This window comes from Lagopus leucura, unplaced genomic scaffold (assembly GCF_019238085.1).
Source record: "Lagopus leucura isolate 7727_CA_CO unplaced genomic scaffold, USGS_WTPT01 Super-Scaffold_100012, whole genome shotgun sequence".
In the NCBI taxonomy this organism is placed as follows: domain Eukaryota; kingdom Metazoa; phylum Chordata; class Aves; order Galliformes; family Phasianidae; genus Lagopus; species Lagopus leucura.
This window is the reverse complement of record NW_024962267.1, coordinates 11,436,786-11,456,246: the sequence shown is the minus strand read 5'-3', so window position 1 is coordinate 11,456,246 and position 19,461 is coordinate 11,436,786.

Genomic DNA, 19,461 nt, shown 5'->3' with positions numbered 1-19,461 from the left:
GAGTTGGCAGGCCAGGATAGCCAGGAAAAAAAATGTGCAGAGCTAAGCAGCAGGTGCTTCGGGGAAATTTTTTAATTAAAAAAATGAAATTGTTGCTTTATGCTTTCCCCGGAGAACAAACTCCTTCCCAGTAGGGCAGCCAGGGGCAGAAGGCAGGCGGAGGGCACCAAAGACAGCACAGCCTGGCTCCGTGCCTTGTCCTGCACAGAGGTGATGCGCTGCAGCCTCACCAAGGTGCTGGCATGCCAAAGGGACATGCCCAGATGCATGCTTGTGAAACTTCATCTAAAAACAGAGCTTGCACGTGCAAAAATTGATCACTGTTGGCTTTCTCAGATAGGCACCACCAATCCCTTTGCTAGGCAGTGCCTTTACAGTGAATGTTTCAGTGGTGCTCACCAGAAACCTACAAAATGTTACTACTATTTTTTGAGAAACTTTTTTCATTATCCAGTAGTTCTTTTCAGAGTGAAAATTTCTGACCACAGTAATATATTTCCCTGTCTCTCCTCTCATTTACAGAAGAGTAATTGCTGTCAGCCTGCTCCATAACAAAACCACTGGAAGACCCAGCTCCCCACTTACCCAGCACCCCTCTGCGCCCGTCCCAGCCTCACTCTTCAGCCAGCAGTGCCCGGCCCTGGCTTGACAAGATTCACATTATTTATATGGAAGAGGCACAGGATGCCATCTCCCCGCTCGCTCTGCCTGCATAAATTGTGCGTGTTTATTATTCATTGTAACACAGCACATTCTCTGTTTCTGTGTCACTTGTCACTAATCACTTATGCATCTGATGTGCAGATCCAGAGCCGGTTCTCAAGCATTCTTGGCTTTGAAACATAAGATATGCATGGGTAAGAGTTTATCCCACCCCCAAAATAACAACTTTGATACATTTTCAAAAGGGAAAGTGCATATGTTACTGTACTCAGGAGCAGCAATAACCAAACTAGCTGAGAAGTGACATGGACTTGGGTTATTTTCTTTTTTTTTTCTTCTCTTTTTTTTGGGTTTCTCTTTAGTATTTCATGAAAGTGTGTAAAAATCTTAACATTTGAATGCCACACACTTCATTCTGCCTACGAGATAAAGGACATTTCTCTAAAAGAAACATACGCTCCTTGTTCCATGTTTTGATTTCTCATACAGCTTGTCATAATGCATTTACATTTTGTCCATACATTCGGGTTTTTCAGTCGGAGCTGTGCTTTTGAGGAAGGGATGCAAACTCTTCTTCTCCAGGGGCTGCTACTTGTGCGGGATGGGTGCTTTTCTGGCACCGTTCTTTCCCATCCTGTCTCGCTCTCTTCTCAGCCAGCCTCCAGCCCTACCAAACCCAAGGCTGGGTGGATGGAGGCACCTGTTCTGCTCCATTTCCTCCTCCCAGCTCTGGTCAGCCCATGGTCTGCTCTGAGGAGCTTCATGAGATCGCCAGCAGCCTTGCAAGCCTTGTGTTTGGCTGCTGATTTCTTTTTCACCATTCCACACTGCTGGCTGAGCAGCTGCAACGGTGGTTGACATCATCTTACTGCAGTGAACTTGCTGCCCACAGCCTGTGACGGGGCCTTCTACACCACCAAAGGGCTTGAGCTCCTTTATTTGACATGTGTATCGTGATATTTGTCACTTGTGACATGGCTGTTCCATGTTGTATGTGGAGCTCTGCATCCCCCTAATCATATTAATCCATGACATGGGATCGGTGATGCTGGACTGGCCTCATGGGTGGGCAGCACGCATACCAGCCAGCACAGCTTGAGCAGCCCATCCCTATCACGCTATTATTTACAGGAGCAACAGTGAAAAAGAAGCCACAGAACTGGTCGAGCTATTCAATGTAAATGCTTTCTTCTCTCTGCAAGGCTGCTGAAAGAGAAGACCGTTTCCACTTTTGTCCAAGAAGATCGTGTTAATTTCCCCTTGTTCTGCTGCTATTTGATGGGAACACTCTTAGCAGCGACCTCCCATTACAAGACCTCCTTGCTGAGGGAAGTAAGCCCTACAACAGCACCAGAGAAGCAGCTTGAAATTAGGATACAGAAAACCCATGCCAAAAATATGTCAACTTGGAAGGTCATTAAGAATTATCCATTTGTGCATGTTCACATGCCAGCAGTACCTTAAGTGATTACCTTGGAGGGACAGATTTGTCTAATGAACATATGAATTAACAATACAAAATTGTGATTGATAAATCAAATAGGAATTTGCAATTTGGCAGTGAATCTAACTGGAGTGGAGTTTCACTGGATGTGGATGTGAGGTGCTGCTGCTCTGTGCTAAGAACAGCTCTCGGTGGGATTTTTCTGCTTTATGACAACCCAGCTTTAGGTGCCTGATCTGAACGCCAGCCTGCCTGTACTTTGGGCAGATACATCTTGTACTAAAGCTCTTGGCTCACAGCATACAGTAGTTATTTTTTAAAGATCCCCACCCACACCTTTATTGATTTCATTTTTTAAGTTCAGATGAGAAATTAACGTAGACTGGCACAGGCATACAAATGCTCCATTTTTAAACTATGTAATAGTTGGTAGAATTCTGGTTAAGTGTTTATAAATTTAGGATCTTGGATAAAAGCAATTAAAGTTTAGCTCCGCTTTTCTAAACTGATGTAGCTCAGGAAGAAGTTTTGATTTTTTCCTCTGAATGTAAGTAGGTCCTCTCAGTAGTTTACTAGTAGAGTTGGTGGCGATTTCCTTCACAAAGATTTTTAAAAGTCTTGAAGAGTAAGAAGTTTAGATTTAAAAAATGTCTTGCGCAGGTAACTTTCTTTTTCCTTCCAAGTCTTTACACTCTGAGTGGATAAATCAAAGTGATACACACATTGTGTTTATAAATAAGCTGTTACTGGCAGATGTAAGTAACGTTACATTTACCAAAAGATTTTAGTGATTCCTTACAGTATCTCTGTCTTTTTGGCTTGAGTCACGCTGGGCGTGGGGCACTCCTAGCACAGAAGTGAGATCTGACAAAAACTCATTTGAGCTGCCACCACCTAGCTCTTGTCAAACTGCACATTAAAGATCCCGACAATAGGAAAGTGTCAAAGGAGTTGTTGCATTTCATTGCTCCATGTGATTAATGCCTCCCCGTGTGTTAATGAACTGAAGTAAAGTCTTAGGAACAAAATCATTTAGGATTGCTCTGACTTGATGTAAAGGGGAAATTTTACTCTGTTGAGTCTGTAATGCATTGAGTACCATGATTCTTGCAAATGCAAAATTGCTACAGTAAAACCTGCTATTTGGTTGAAGTGGAAATTTCAAAGGATGTTTATGTTGGAAAATACTACAGAAATGGGTTTGGCAGTCACAAAATGGACAAAATCTGTTATCGCATCTCTGCCCACTGTGAGGCCAGACAGAAACAGTGCTGGCTGGGCACATGTGCTGGGAGACAGCCGCAACTCCCGCAGCTTCTCCTGGCTTTGCTCAAACCCAGCAGGACGTAGTGTTGTGGTTTGTTAACATTACAGGACGTCCCCATGGCTGCAGACCAGGTCAGGGAGCTCTCTGCCACATAGAAGTGCCAGAGAATGTCACTTCCTGTCTTAATTTGCATGCCATCTTTAAAATGAAATATGCCCAAACATAAAAAAAACCCTGAAGGTAAATGTACTGATGTTTGCCACCAAAACTGAAAAAGAGAGCATTAAGACTCATCAACAGATGTCCTTGTGGACTGCATGGATAGCATATGCTGCACTGTACAGAGTGCTCTGCGATGTGCAGGGCCATGAGGAAACTGAAAGGTAAAAGGAGCTCTGCAATGATACAGCCCAGTCTTGAAGGTCTTTCTGGAAGCCACAAAAGAAAAGCAGGTCAAAAAGGAAAGGCCAGCATTTCACCAGGTAATGCAGAATTTACCTTGTTGTCATCTTAGGGATTGATTAATTCCATGAGGAAGTGCTTTGAAGGTGCTGGTAGCAGCTCATCATGCAGTTGTCTCATTAAGCAATGGGTGCAATGGGAGGTAGCAGGACCAAACAGTGGGCAGCCCCTTAGAGCAAGAAGAAACAGCTGTTATGGCTGTGTTGGTGTGGTCGACGCACACAGGAAGATGCTGGTTAAACAGATGACATCCATAAGCTATATGTAATTCACAAAACCTACTTTCATGGCCAAGTTTATCAATGGTTTCCCACAGACATACTGCGTAAGATGCAGTTTTGTCCCTGCAGTTGTCCCCAGACTCTGCAGGAGCTGGCTGGAGCAGCAAGAGTGCTGCGAGGGCACTGCTAGGGAATTGCAAGGGCAGTGGGGACTTTACAGGCGCTGGTTTGAGGAGCAGCGCGGCTCCCTGCAGCTCACTGCCCCTCTCTCACCCCCTCAAGCCATGCCCCCATTCCCTCTCACGTGGTGAAGATCGGGACTGTGCCCTCAGCGTGCAGGCAAGAAGCAAGTGTGTGAGTGCGGAGCAGCAGCCCTGGGAGGAGTGGGCGCAGGGAGGCGGGGGGGAGCGGGCTGCAGCCCCCAGCTCCACCAGTGCCAGGGAGGCTGCAGAGCAAAGTATGACACAACCCCTCAGATATTTAGGGAGGGGGCGTGTTATTTTAATATCCTTTTTTGTGCTTAATAGAAAAGGGGTTTGTGGTTAATTCTTTATTATCTCCGACAGCAGTTCTCGCTTCGGCTCCTCTTTCTTTAACTGCCAAGCTAGCATTTTCCTTTTTTATTGCTCCTTTCTAAGAGGTTTGCTTTGGACTATTGCCAGTTATCATTTCCCATTAGGGCAAATATTGCATCAAACTCATGATTAGAGATTTGAGGGCTTGGGAATATTATTTTTTTGAACATTTGTATTTCATTTTCTGAGCGTCTTTCCCCTCCCCTCTTTGCACACATATATACACACACATGCCTGTGTATTTGTGGATGTACATATGTGTGTATATATTTATAGAGAGGGAGAAGGAAAACTGCAGGTGTCTGTAGGCACATGTATGTTTGTGTGTAGACACGTGCACATTTGTGTGTAATGCTGGAATCCCCTTGTTAGGACCAAGATCTCTGAGGATGCTCAAGATTACCCAAGAAGAGTTTTGTCAGTGTGCTCCAGCTCTGTGGCAAGAGAAGGTAACGTTCACTGCCACGAGAGAGAGGACACCCCAGTGAGGAGCTGCCACAAGTACCATCAGCCCAACAGAGTGGGCAGCAATGCCTGTGCTCGAGCCCACCATCACTGTGCCACATGCACTGCTGGGGGCTTCCAGGTGATGGATTTGGACTCAGTTGACTGTTTCATTCCCTTGCTGCCAAACTTCAGACACTGCTGCCATGTTCAAAAACCTTTCCAGATGCTACCTTCTGCTGCCAGCTCGCCAAGCCCAAAGCCCAATTTTGGTAAAATCCACTGGCTGGAGAAACAACCAGCAGGAAATTTTGTACTGCAGGCACAAAGTAACATGGGTGATACTCAGGGCACGTGGTGGCCTGGGCACTGGCATAGCCTGCAGAGGCCACAGGGTGAGGTGAGCTGGGCACCACCAACCCACACCAAGAGCCACCAGGTTCCTGAACACACACACATTTCCAGGCAGTCAATTTGTCTGCCTCCATAAAAAAAAAAAAAAAAAAAAAAAAATTATTCTTCAAGGCTTGTTCCCATCTGCCAGAAGAAAACATGTCATTTAAGAAAACAACTAACGCTGACAGACAGGAGTGCATTCTGGAGATAAAGCCCTCCGCTTTTACCTGATTCAGGCAACGGCACTGAGTGGCGAGATGGCTGTGCCATCCACATGCCTTATTCACAAGCAGCTTTTAATCTTCCTTCTCCCTGGCAGGCTGACAAATATTTTTCCCTTTACTCACTGTTCACCCTTTTATTCTTCCGACAAATACCGCACTTACTGCATTTAAATTTTGCAAAACTGAGTCCAGGCGAAGTGAGTCAGTCTTTGTGCAGATGAAAGGCAACGTCACCTCTTTTCTTGCTGGTACTACAGTGGCTGCAAGTTAAAATCACTGCACGATGGTGTTGGCAATTCTTGCCAATGACAAACCTGACTGCGTGTTTCCAGCCTGGTCCTGCTGCTTCTGCCCTCCCTTCCAAAAAACAAAGCCATGGTCCCCACATGGGGAAGATTGCTGTCGAGAGAAGGTGCAGCAAGCTCTCAGCTATTTCAGAAATCTTAAAGTGATTAAGGCAAGCGGATGGTTAATTAGAATATTCTAAAAACACAGCTGCTAAAAAAAGTTTCAAACAGCCACCAACTTGTTATTATTTTGTCATCATCTCATGACATGCTTGTGACATATGGGAGAAAGAAGGGCTGCAGTCCCCTTCCCCGCAGCCGCGCTGTCCCGCAGCTTTCTGCAGGGCTTTGCTGGTAGTGCCCGGCTGCACCTGTGGTGAGGAGAACACAGGTTGCTGTGCCTCAACCCCTCAACCTGGGCTGAATGGCAAACCGTAATAATAGTGGTAATAATAGTAAGAACGATATATTCACACAGGCTCACAGTGTTGCAGCAGTGAAGCAGCTTTCTCCAGCTCTGTGCCAGCTCAGATGAAATGTGCGCTTCCCTTCTGGTCCTGGAAGAATATACCTGCTCCTCCACTCATGGGGTTTTCCCAGCACTTCCCCTGGAAGAATAATCCAAATAGCCTTATTATTTCAATATCTCATCTAATATCTGTACAACACAGGCCAGCTTAACTTCATATTGCTGCTTTTTATAGAGTAGCGTTTATTTCTTGTACCAACTCTCAAGGATGTTTTATCTGTTTTATATCCCATTGAATCCTCTGTGAAACTGCACTAGTTTACAATAATTTTATTACTTTATTAATTAAACGTTTTCCAACAAGCTAGCTATGGCATTTCTTATCATCAAGGGTTCCATTAGTTTTTAATGGTGTGAGACAAAATTACCATTTACCCACATGCAATTTAAGAAGCATCATTAACACAGAGAAAGCACCAGGTGGGATTTCTAATAGTTACTGTTTCTCATTTTTGTTTTTATTTAAAAGAAATAACTGGTTTTGAGGTTTTTGCTGCAAGGTTGCCAAATCTCCTCTTTGTTTTTATGTTTGAGATAATTTAAAATAATGTTCCCCTGTCTCCTAAGGCTCCGCTCAACGATATCTCACTTATCAGCACATCGCTTTGCGCAGTGTCTCGGCACAGCCGGGTGAGTGTGTTGTCTGCACAGCAATCACCCAGAACAAAGACTTCTCTGCACGGACCGTAGGCAGGCATGCATGTGTGTGCTTGTGCACACTTGTGCACACTCACACTGGTGCAGAGCGTGCGCCTGGTGAACCGGTCTGCGGAGTCGGGTGAGTCCCAGGCCACAGCCTGATGCCACCTTGTGTGGCTGGGCCCTGGAGGGGGCGGTCATGGTTTTGGAGGGCCTGTTCCCAGCACGGGGGGAGGTTCTGGTAGTGGTCACAGCACTGCACAGGGGCAACCTGCAGAGTTCAAGGTTTTGGGAAACTTTGCGGCAGGCCCTCTGTGCAGATATTGTCTTTCCGTGCAGGAGACAATGAAAAAAACATGGTAGTGGTAAATATTTACCTTAGACAAAATGGGAATAATTAAAAGGCAACTTAATTACTATATTCTATTCAATTATGCTGAGCATTGACTAATTGCTGACTCAGTCCATTTGCATGTTAACAAATGCCTGTGTTTGAGGTCCTGCTCGGATAATTCTCTGGGTTCAACATCACAGAGCTGCCACGCTTGTTCCTCTTGTTAACTCACTGCCTTTGCTTAGCTTTGCCATTCCCAATGCCATGACGTTGGCCACCTCGCCCCCCTTCTCTGAGGCCCTGCCACACGTTGCAGTTACTCTCTGGGACACGAGGCCCCGTTCCTGCCTGTCCCACAGGGGCATCAGGGCACCGCGGTGGACCATGTCGTGCTGAGCAGGGCCCAGATGGTGCATGATCCCACGGAGTGCGCAGGAGGGATATTCAGAGGGATGTGTTTGACAAGGTGTTTCCTTATTTAAAGGGGAGGGGAGGAGGAGGCAGATGGCATGGCTGCTTCTAATGACATTCCCTGGCTGGGTTTGCGAGCGGCAGACAGGAGAAGGGCAGGAGCACCTGACGCCGGTCTGCTGGGCTGCCACAGGGATGGGGATGCTGGCAGAGCCGCCCGCTGCCGGCCCTTGGCCCTTCCACCCGACTGTTTGATTTCCTGTGCAGGAATCATAGCATCACAGGGCTGTTCAAGTTGGAAGGGACCCCGAAATGTCATTAGTTCCCCTGCAATGAACAGGGACAGCTATGCTAGATCAGGGTGCTCAGAGCCCTGTCCAGCCTGACCTTGAATGTCTCCAAGAATGGGGCATCCATCACCTCCCTGGGTAACCTGTTACAATGCCTTACCACCTGATAGCATCATGTATATATTCATTTATATCTTCAACATTACAGAAATTACACGGATAGCATTATTCTACATTATTCCCCACCCCCAACTGATTTGTGCCAGTGTGTGGGGGCACAAGCCAGGTGCTCCCCTAGGAGGTTTTTCAGTGTGCTACAATCCACAGCACTCTGATGTTTTTACACTCAGGAGCATCTATTAAAACAGAAGCAAATTTCACATTTTCTAAATGGGCAGATAATTGTTCCATGACGAAGAGCGCAAATACGTTTGCAGCAATGGCCTCTGTCTCAAACGCGTACTAAACTGAACTTCTGGCCATATAAATTTCTAATTAATTTGCCTGTGCAAGCCATGGAAGAAAAACTCTGATTGCATAGCAGAGCAAGAGGGGCACAGACACCCACCCCAGCACTGTGCTCACACGGAGAGCGGCACGATGGGCACTGCTGGGGCTGCAGAGGTGGCAGTGGCCGTGCCGGGCTGTGGCTGCCCATTATGTTAATGGCTCAATCATTATTTATTCCTCTGGAATTCATTATGGTGGCATTATTTGGGATTGGCTCATTGAGCGTCATCGGTGCGTCCGTAGGATTTTTTGCACAGCCTCATTAATAATGAACAATTCTGCATCAAAGCACTGCAGTGCCCTGGATTTTAAGGCAGCTTTAGGGCTGGCTGGGCTGCAGCAAAGCACTCCAAGAGGAGGTGGTTTGCACAGTGACCGCTCCACACTGGGGTTCATTCTGACTACTTTTCTTTCACGACAGCAGCTCTGAGACGACTCCTCTACCAAAAGCAAAGTTCGGCTCTACCTCTGCCTATAACAAGAAAATCCTCCAACAATATTTTTGGAGAATCCCCAGGTTTTGCTAATTAATATTATCATTGGGTACTGTAAAATTGTTCATGAGAAGAAAATCCTGGCTGGCAGAAACCTTATTCTATTTAAAATTAACTATTTTGTTTGAACATCATACTTCTTCAGAATCACATTTTTTTACCTGGAGTGCTCAAGAACAGTTAAGAAGTAATTATATTTTGAAAGCACTGATTTGTTTCCCTTCTCTCTCTTTCTTTCCTTCCCAGTACAAGAAATGCGACAATACCCGGAGGAATACAGTGACATCAGCTCTGAACATCACACTGCCCACACCAGAGGTCAGCAGGTGCAGCCCTGCAACGTGACAGCGGCTTCCCCTCTCTGTGTTCAGCAAATTCTTTGCTGCAAAAATTGCAGTTAAGCAGTAGGTGTGTCGAATCACGGGGCCCATGAAGGAGGTGCTCCTAAGGGCAGGGCCTCCTGTCATGGCTGCACTGCTCCCAGGCCTGGCTTCTGGCATCAGCCCTTCATGGAGAATGGCTCTTCAGCAGAGGCTGAAGCTGTAAGGCTACAAAAGCCTTTGCACGGGCTGGAGAGCACAAGCGAGTAAGTCAGGAAGCGGCTGCTGACTTTTGGCCACACAATGACTCTTTGCAGCTCTAGTCCACTTCAGACATCCCTGCAAGGATGCAGAAGACAGTGGTGGTGAAAAGAATGGGTCCTGGAGCCCATCACCCTGATTTCCAGAGCCAGAAGGAATTAAAGCCACCAGAGCTGATGCCTACAGGGCATTATTACAGAGTAACATGAAATAAATCATTGGCGGTGACACTTGGGTTTGAGCCCTGCTGCAGAGCCTTGGGTTAGCTGGCATCCTTCTTTGGCTGACGTTCTCCTGTCCTCTGTCAACCAAGAGTGACAGCACTCACCTCGCAAGCACATTACGAAGCCAAATGCATGCTCCTGTGCTCCATGACCCATGTCCCCAAACCCCAGAGTGGAAAGCCCTGGCCATGCCCCGTGGGGTGCCACACTTCCTGAGGATACAGCTTATGTCAGCTGCTCCTGGGGGTTTCTCCAGTGCAGCCATGGCCTTTCTGATTAAACCTATTCTAAGTAAACATCAACAAATTACTCCGGCTGGCATATAAAACTACACAACACACTTAGGCTTGGGTGGAGACACATCAAAAGATGGCCTTCCTTGTGTGCCGATATACTTATATCCACACATGTATAGGTGTGTATGTGACCATACTGCAGAGCTGCACAAAGTTGGCTCGCGTGGGGACCATCCACCTCTGTTCCCCCGTGCCATCACTGCAGTGAAACCCACATCAAACAGGGAATTGGAGACTGCGCTTCTTCCCATCAAAGTCAGCTTAATTTTAGAGCAAGTACTGTCACAGGAAGCACTGCCAGAGCTGCCTCGCACAACTCCGGGCAGAATCTCTCATAAAACAATTATATTTTTTCTGGATGTAGTGAAAGCCTTGAAAAAAGTTTACTTGATGTCTAACCAAGCAATGCTGCATCTTCAAATTTGAAGGAGAGCTCAGAAAGTTAGTTTTTTATTATTCTTCATTTAAGTATTATTTTTTAATTGCAGCGTATTAAACATAAAATCTGGTACAATCTTTAAAAATAAATAGGACCTAACTATAAATGGGCCCTGTTGTGTTTTTATCTTTGACAAGCAAGTAATTGCTTCTCAAATTTATCAGTTTGTTTATGCAAAAACCATTTACCAAGCCTAGCTCAAAAGCATCAATTTCATCATTATCATCTTATTAATTTAGCCAAGCTATAACACAGCTGATTATTCCTGAGTAATATCCTCTGCAGCACATCATGTGTGGCAAAACCATCTGTACAGTACCTATTTAATAAATAAACCCTCGGCTAAATGTCTCTGTTTATTGAGAACTAATGTTTATAGAAAATATAATGGAACTCAATAAATAACTCAGCTTCATCAACCTGCATATGAATCAGTGCGAAGAACGCTGACATCATCACCTTTCAAGTACCAGAGAAAGCAAAATTACCCAAAAGAGCTATAGAGTCAATATTAAAGCATTAAAACTGCAATGAAGGCATATTAATGCTTAAAACTTCATTGTTGGCAGTAGAATTGCCACAACGGACATATTTTATAACTCTAAGAATACTTAGGCTTTATGACTGCTTCTTTGTTGAGTGCCTTGCACTTAATGTAGTTTTCCACTTTAAATAATAAAAAAAAACCCTCAAGATCTTAAAAAAAAAAAAAGAAAGAAAAAGAAAAAAAAAAAAAAAGAAACAGAAAATTGCTGATTCCAGGCATTCATTTTTAAAATAATGCAAACTGCTGATTCCAATTGTTCGGATGGAGAGAGACACAAACTTATTTAACTCCATGCTTCCTGAGCCGCGCTGTGGGCGCTGGGCTCCAGGGGCGAGGTGGAGATCGCACTGCTGAGCAGTGCAGGGATCACGGAGCGAGCCAGGCACGGCTAAAGGCACAGCTGATATCAGGTCCTGTGTTAGGGGAGAAAAATGAATGGTGTCACTGCGTGCACTGCAGTACGTATCGACAGCTGCCAGTTTATTTAGTTGTTGCTTTGCAATTGTTCCGCTGCAAATTGGGCATGGAAACCAAACCCCTCTGCACCCATCAGGGAGGGATAACAGAGAGATTTCTGCGGCCCCTTTGTGGGCCTCACGTGGCACAGTGCTGTGCGTTGGCACCTTGCTGCCCATGCTGCTGAGCCCAACGCCCTGCCTCCAGCCCCAGCGCCTTCTGGGGACACCGCACCCCATGCGGCCGTCCCCACAGGCGAGGAAATGGGATCTGGGCCGTCATGCAGCCCCGGCAAGTCCCAGCGTCGCCAGCGCTCTGCGAGCGCCTCGAGTCCTTGCCGTTCCCGCAAACTTCTGCTGCACATATGCAGCGCTTGTTTTCCTTCCTGAATAAAACAGCAGATCTGCAGCGCGTCTCCGCCTAATGAAACTGAACATATTTAGAACATATGTGAGCCCGCTCCTCGCGAAAAGAACCATTTGTGGTTAACGAAGAAAGTATTCATGGTTTCGCTGCTAATTGCAGGGCGGTCTGAGTTTTCCTTATGAGAAAATAAAAAGGTAGCGCTGCTATTGTGAGTGCACAATGGAAGTAGAGCTTTTTAAAAAGAAATTTTTTTGCTGAGTTTTGATGCACTTCGATCAGCAGCTCAACCTGTGGGGCATGCTCTGGCCAAGGAGAAAGATACCATTGGTAGCTCTATGAGGCTGTACACCAGCTCAAAACCATATGCTTCTTTTAATGACTACTCCTACTGCAACATGAAAGGATGTGGTATTTTTCTCACTCGGAGCCGATGAGAGGTTTGCCATTTGTTGCAATCCGGGAGGATCTGCCCGCTGCCAGAAGGGGCTGAGTGCTTGCTGGAGTTCTGCGATGTCCCTGTGACCAGCAGAGCTCTCCTCCTCACCCCTTTCCCTTCCCAGCCTCAGGGATGTGATTTCTTCATCTTAAAGGTATGCTGTGAATTTGGCCCATGAGAAACTTCCTGAAGGCAGTGGTAGGTGACTTACAGAAAATAAGGCAGTATTTTTAACCAGTGTGCTTCAACCTACTGCTCTGTGGCAGGCATCAATTCTCTGCTAATTTTGAAGTACACCATCAAGGCAAGTTTTTCTGGCCATTGTGACATTTTGTTTTAATTAATCAAAGTGCCTTATTATACCCAACGCTCACAATTACCCCCAAACCTTGTCTTCACTTCTAAAGATAAACAGCAGGGTTTTTTTCTTAAAAAGAGAATTAAAACAGTGATTAAGATCTCCTTCAGAAATACAAACTGTTAAATCTACACGCTATGGAATGGGAAAAAAACCTTTTGTCGCTATCTTTAACCATTGCAAAAATCCATTATAACGTATGGTTTGAGAACATATTAGCAAGTGAACAAACTGTTACCAAATGAACACAGAACTGGAAAGTCACAAATGAACCCTAAATTAGAAGTGCACAAAGCACTGAGCTGGCTGAATAGAGAGGAGTGAGCATCTTAGCTGAAAAAATCACGATCAAAATATGAGATAAATGCTGCAGGGCAGAATATACAATTTGAAAGGCTTATTCATATGCTATACAGGGATGCGAACTGATGTTACACAGTTGGTGCTAACGTATCTGTGCGAGTGGGAGGATGGCAATTTGATTCAGAGAAGGGCTTTGGGTTTCGAACGAGCCTGTGTGCACATGGGCAGATGTACGTGCCAGGAAGATGGCTCTAAGCTGACTGAATGAGTGCTCTGGAGGCACAAGAAGAAAATGGTGGCCCATGTGAAGACCAAGCCCTCTGAACTTCCCATGCTTGCCTCCTCAAAGCATCACCAGACCCTTAACTTGGAATGCTGTGTGCACCCAGGACCTTGCAAGCACATCCAAGGACCACAGCATCTCTTTTAACAGAGGGCAAAATATTTTCCAGTGCTTTGCAGTCTCTCTGATTGCCCTTTGTGAGGCTATCTGAGGGCCACAGCATGCAGCTGGAGATCCTCCAGGTGAGATAACTGTAACTGAGCAAGCAGCAGTCCCTCCAGGCTGAACAGCTCTGAACATCAGTGCCCTGGGAACAAGGTGCCCGCTGGCCACCCTGCCATCCCACTGTGTGTGCCAAAATAGCCTCAGTGAGGCTATTAAGAAACAAAATTACAGCCTTCACATCCGGTGGCTTCCAGAGTGCTTGCTTTGTTTACAGGATGGGCAAGTGCCATAGTCTCTGCCAAACAAGAATAGAAACCCCTCTGTTTCTGCGTGGCGTGGCCATGCAGCTGATGACAGGGAAGGTCACAGGCTGGGCCTGTGCCCATGGGACAGCAAGATGGCATCCCAGCTTTGGAGGACACATGGGCTCAGCCGGCAGCACCTTCAGATGCCACTGCCCTGCTGGCATGCAGGGATGAAGCGTGTGTGCAGGTTGCAGACAGGGCCGCTGGGCTCCAGCTGCCACACGTGCAGGACAAGGCAAGAGGTCCTTTTGGGAAGGGTGTGAGGTCAGGAAGCTGGTATCCAGGTTATTTTGGGTTGATTATTGCAGGTTGTGCCTTATTTGAGGCTGTAATGTGGTCCAGTGGTGAGAGCAGCCAAGGGTGAGAGAAGGCAGCAAGGTTGCCCTGAGCTGGGCTGCTTCGTGGTGCAGAGCCCTCTGCAATTTCCTCAGGAAGTCACACAAGGCTTCATCACCTCGACATCAATGTGAGTGGTGCTGCTCAGGGCCAGTGCATTTGCTTTGCTGTCCCTTCAGTGCCAGCCAGGGCAGATGCTCAGTCACGCGAGGTTATCACCAGCTACCCCATCCTACTCTGTCCTGCCCAGCATTAACCTCAGGGCCCCTTACGCCAAGGTAAACATAGTTAAATGGCAAAGTGCTCTGGTCTCATGAGCAGCTCCTCAGAAACTTGGCCAGTAGCTGCCCCTGCAGCAGTGCATGTGTGGCACACGTAACACTGTGGTCTCTGCTCCCTGTCCTTGCCACCCTGCTGCTCCCGTGCCGACTTCCATCGTCTCCCATTTCACTAATAATTTCCCACAGGGCGTTGTACAGAATGGAATGAATTCCAGTTCTTTAGAGAAACCATTTGCTAAATAAGGAAATTAGATTAGCCTGACACCAACTGCCTTTGGTAAACCTACGCTACACTTTATTGCATTTACTCTTCAATATTATTTCTGGAAAAATGTGTTCCCTATTATCTATTCTGGGTACCAGCAGGCCCTACTGGCAGGTTGGCGACTGCCCGCAGCCCTTGCCACCATGGCATTGATGCAGGCTCCACATCACTGTGCCGCACATCAGCCTCACCATCCCCAGGGGAGGCAGAGGCAATCAGATGGGGCCACTCCAAAATTACCTTTAATCCTCGGCACAGTGTGTCCTCACTTCTTTCCCCCTTTGTTTTCTTTTTCTTCATTCTGATACAGAGTTGTTCATGGCTTGTTTTCATTTCCTTTGCAAAGTCTGCCACAGCCGCTGCAGGAGGAGCTGCTCTTGCTCTTTGCATGATGCTTTGTCAGAGACAATAGCCCTTGAATGTGGAGTGAGCCAAGGAGCTTCACTGCGGTAATAATGCACACACCTTCCTCCACAAATAAGAAAATAATGTCATTGCCAGGTTAACTGTTACTTTAGAAACACAAAATCCCTTTTTCTGGAGGCAGCTGTTGTCTGCTTGATCAAGGAGCATGGGTCTTTGTGGCAAACCAAATGACAGAAGCACAGGCCAGCCCTTTTCCTGTGGCCCAGGTGGGACAGCGCACAGATGGAAACGTCTGCCATTAGCTCCCTTCTCCTGGAAGGGACTGGGGCTGCAGAGGGGCTGCATGGCTGGGGACACCGGCAGAATCTCCATCCCACCCATCTCAGCTGTCCCCAGGCAGAGGACTGAATCTTGGGACATTTCAGTGCTGGCACATGGCTGGCCCAACACAGTGCAAGGAGCACATGGCTGGGGGTCCCTGAATCCAAGCACTGCTGGACTGAAGCGAGGACCAAGTGGCTCGACCCACAATTAGCCACTTGTGTTCTACCCCTCTGACAAAAATGCATGTTTACATGTAAAACAATAGGCTTGCTTACTTGCCAAAAACAGAAATCGTTTCTATCGAACTGCACTTGACAGGAATGTAAATAAATAAAGATACACTAAAACAGAAATGCCAAAGGAAGGTTAATTTCTGAAATCTGTAAATCAGATGTCAGATTACTTTTGTGAAGTAGTGAAGAACATAAACAAGTAGATGAGAAGACTGTGATTAATGAAAGTCAATTAGCTGCATGGGAGGGGTTCTGGTGGTCCCAAAGACCAAAAGGGGCCCCAGGGTGGGGAATGCTGCTGGGACCCCCTGGTGTGGTACGATCCTGCTGGGAGGTGGCACAGAGCTGTGCCCTTTGCCATCGGGCTGCCCTCCATCCCGCAGCTATAAATACTTTTATCTGTGTTAATATGCTGAATCAAACACCTACCTCTGAGAGGAAAGAGAAACGGCACGCTTCATTTTTTCCCCTCAGCAAGCAAGCAATTTGTCGGATGCTGTAATTTGTCTGCATGCTGTCCTTTTTTGGGACACATGTAATTTTGCTTTGATGAATGACACACATTAGTGATAGCCCTCCATGCTGGCTGGATATGGAGGAATCGACAGCCTGTGGGATCCTTACAAAGAAACTCAGCCAGCAGCCATAGGAATGGTGGCCTCTCCAAAGAAAATAGTGGGGAGAAGTGGGTTGCAGCAGTACCTTCTTTGGCACAGGTTAATAAGGACACTCTGCAGACAGGCAAACCGGCGGGGAGCAGAATCTGGGCATGTCATGGTTTCAGCAAGGTTCTATGCAAAAGAAAGGACACATTGGGGAAGGAGTGCCCCAGCCATGAAGACTACAGACCTTGTGCAGGGGTGCACCCCCATGGTACACAGCATGTATATGGATGCATTCCCTGCCCTGCTCCATGAGCAGCCCCATGAGGGCTGCCATATGGGCACGAGGAAATACATGCCACCTCCTTCCTAATAGGGGCCGGTGGATGAGAGGCAGGGAGAGAAGTGGCTGCCTGCCGTGCTGCCTGCCAGTGAATTCTCGACTCCCATCCAAGCCCTGGAGGAGTGACTGGCAGTGAGGAAAGACCTTATGGTACACAACAATATTTAGAAAACGTTTTTTGAAACCCTAGGGGAGAGAAAACTAAACATTATTTCCCATTAATAAGCTGGGCTAAGTGATCAGTCCCAGACAGTGTGATGCTGTGCAGGGCAGAAGCACAAAGATGAACAAGAGAGGCCAGGCTCCCCCTTGTGTGCTGGTGGCAGAGGGGCTGACCGCTTCCCTTTGGAATTTTGTCCTGCTCCCTACCACTTCCCAAGAGGCTCTCATTCTGCTGGATTGCACCTAACTTCTGACAAGCACCGTGGGCACGAGGCCAAGGTAAGGGGATGTGACACAGCCACTCAGGGACCAGCTGTAGTGACACTGGAGACATTTGCAGGGGACAATGCCAGAGCTGGTGGAAACGGGAAACCTGGACAGCATATAAACAAAAACCCATTCAGTTGGAGGGAAAAGGCGAGAGGTGAAAACAGCTGGGGATAACCAGTCCAAAAACACACATGGTTTTTATCTGCCCCAGTGCTTGTGAAGAAGTTTATGTCCTTGTGAGCGGGTGTCCATCTAGTGCTTCCATAGGAATGAGGACTGGCACTGGTGAGATGCACTGGGGACATGCCTTGTCACAAGCAGGGAGGGTAGGAACTGGGATGGAACAGCCCAGAAAGCTGATGGTGGCAGCAGGGGCTGCTTCAGCATTCTTGGGGAGTGCAGTGGCAGCTCTGGGGTCAGAGACGTCATTGCAGTTTCAGGTCAGATGAGAAATCCTTTATTAGCTGTGTCCTGGCAGCATCCACAACCCAGACAGGAAAAGGGGCTGCTCGTGCAGGACCAGGGTGAAGGAATAGCAAGAGCAGGGGGCTGATGACCCATGGTGTTTACAATCCAAATAACAACACAAAACCACTAGCGTTCAACAAATCTGGTTAATATCATGCCTTCCCCCTCAGGCAAGAAGAAAAACAGCACTTCAAGATAGGACCCCTCTATACAGCCAACCATAACACTATTGCTTGTGCGAAATTTTGCAAGGAAAGATTAAAACATCCTGTTGTTTCCTGAGCCTGCTGCAAGCCCCATCCCTGACATAGCCTGCTGTACCCTTTGCGCTGGACACAGCTCAGCCCATGGCTTTGTCCTTATCTCTCTTTTGGATTTGAGTACCCAACCATGGCACCCTTGTGGTAGGATAAGTCAGTGTTTAAAATAGCTCAAGTCTCACTCCTGGAAATCCCATGTGCACAAGTGGACACATGCTAGAATTTTTTTCCAGTCTTCATGCAAGAGATCCGGGGTATGAACATCTTCGATTGGCTGAAATTGGTTTTTGCCTGCACTAGGGAAGGTGCTTTGCACTCTGACCTCCCTCAGCACCGGGCAAAGTCCTTCTCCTTAATAGGGACAAGATTTCAGCATTTGGCACGTGCTCACCTCCCCCCGAGCACGGAGCCAGCAGCCCCACAGGGCTTTGTGTGTGGCTCTTGGGAACGGCAAGGAGTGTCTCGAGTCAATGGAAATACGAGTGTCACAGGAGCACTGGAGGAGAAAGCCGTGGAAGCCCTGCATTGTTCCCGAGTCCCTAAAACACCTCCCTGCATAACACAATCGTATTTAAGAATGAGAAATAGAGGGCAAAGATTATTGTGAAGTGTGGAATTAACAGACTCTCCCCCCTCCGCCTGGGGAAAACTTTCAAGGCTTCCAAGAACAAAGCCGAGGACTGAGCCACCTGCGTCCTGCTGCCACCATCGCAGTGCTGGAGACCTTGAAGCAAGTGTGTGGGAGCTCAGCAGTGCCCACGGGGGACAGGGACGCAGGGCTTGTACCAAGCACCCAGCTGCTGCTTTGGAAGCCAATGAGGAATGTGTTTGCCTTGCCCCAGGGGCTGGGCCAAGGGCTTCTCCAAGGCTTTGCTTGGGATGAGCTGGTGTGAGCAGAGACAGCAGATGCCAGGCTACAGTGTAGAGCACAGAGTTCATGGGGTCTGCTGCCAAACGCTGCTGGCAGACGATATACAATGCAAGCCTGAGGCAAGAGAGCTGGGAGACTTGCAAAGAATCCTCAGGGCCTCCAGAAAGGGGAGCAATGAGGAGGTGCCAGTGGGGCAGCCTCAGAACAAGAAGCTTGCCTCAAAAGAAAGGAGAGGGCTTCAGGAAAGGGCTGGTGGCCTTTCTAATTCACCTGCTCTGCTGTGCAACTCACCTTGCACCAACCTCCCTCAAAGCCCCATCTCTGAGCAAGGTGGAGATTGTTTCCAGCATGCATGCGCTGCTCATTTGTCCCTGAATTCATGTTCACTGGCTCAGAAGTGACCACAGGCATCCCTGAGTGTGACTAGTGTCCGGGGGCTGTCCTGTGGCCCATCCTCACATCACGACATTTCTCCACACCAGTTTTCTACACACAGCGTGCCTGAGTCACATGTTCCTGGTGGGAACGGGGACACAAATGCAAATATAGAGCCTGGAACCACAAGGTTTGGGCTACCAGAGTTATGGCAAAAGCTTCCCATTTTCCCCAGGATCCCCCTCTGCCAAATAAAAATACTTCTCCCAATTTCTACCGCTGAACCCCCTGCATGGGACAGCTCCACCTAGGGCAAAAGAGCCAAAAAGTCCAAGTGCTGTGATACAGCAGAGTGG